Source organism: Acyrthosiphon pisum, chromosome X (assembly GCF_005508785.2).
Source record: "Acyrthosiphon pisum isolate AL4f chromosome X, pea_aphid_22Mar2018_4r6ur, whole genome shotgun sequence".
Classification (NCBI taxonomy): Eukaryota; Metazoa; Arthropoda; class Insecta; order Hemiptera; family Aphididae; genus Acyrthosiphon; species Acyrthosiphon pisum.
Genome location: NC_042493.1, coordinates 101,091,654 through 101,092,595, shown reverse-complemented (window position 1 = coordinate 101,092,595; position 942 = coordinate 101,091,654). Strand labels below are relative to the sequence as shown.

The window sequence follows — 942 nt, the reverse complement described above, 5'->3', positions numbered from 1 at the left end:
AAGTTGTATTTGATAAAAAGAAAGTATTTAATACATGTATACAAATAATTTAGAACATAGAAGTCATTATGCAATGAAAAATTTTGAATTTTATTCCTTAAATCATAATATATTTTAAATTTGCTATAGTTTTGGTGTACTAAAGTGTTCGTTTTTCGGCCTCTTTAGGACATATAACGCTCCCGGTGGTGACGACTATCTGTAGTAAAATTTTCAATCAAGTTTTCAAACAAGTGACGACACCTTATCAATACACCTTGGTCCTATCAATTCTTATATTATCTATGGATATTATATCTACAACTGTGATTTTTATCATCATTCATCATGATATCCACCGTATCGATTTTAATGTACAAATGACGACCACGACGTACTCGATATACCGACTACCGTCTTGTGTTTACAAGTTACAACTGTCTATAAATTTGTGGTTTATTCAAGTATTCAAGTACTAAATCAAACTTGTAATTTACACATTTTATTTTAAATTTGCAAACTGCTCGTTATCGTTGTGGGGTCAAGTTATCAATAGGGTAAGTACTTGGTTCTAATATTAATAGATATTCAAATATTCATAAATTAAAAATTAAAATATTAAATCATTTTTATATTTATTGTTCACATAAAATATTGTGTTACAGGTGAAATGTGTATGCCTGATTTTCAGAAACCCGCTGACGACTCACCATTATCTGACGAAGAAGGTGCACCTGAGGAGGAACAAAGTGACGAAGACATTTATCACTCAAATTCTGACAATGAGTCCTCATCAGATTCAAGTTTAGGTAAATGTTACGATCCATCTTAAGAGTATACCTATGATGCTTTTATTATTAATATTTTTTGTAATAAATTAATGTGTATTGTCTTACCTTTAATAGACTACCATTGTTTATCTAATTACTTATTATAATCATAGACCTATTTATAGGTCTATGG

General features: G+C 29.3%; 1 long non-coding RNA gene across 1 annotated transcript; it reads left to right on the top strand.

Moving 5' to 3' along the window:
• Nucleotides 1-292: 292 nt before the first annotated feature.
• Nucleotides 293-741, top strand: LOC107883386. Its single transcript, XR_001679250.2, has 2 exons — nt 293-536; nt 645-741. It is a non-coding gene; the product is annotated as an uncharacterized LOC107883386 (long non-coding RNA).
• The last annotated feature ends 201 nt before the right edge of the window (nt 742-942 follow it).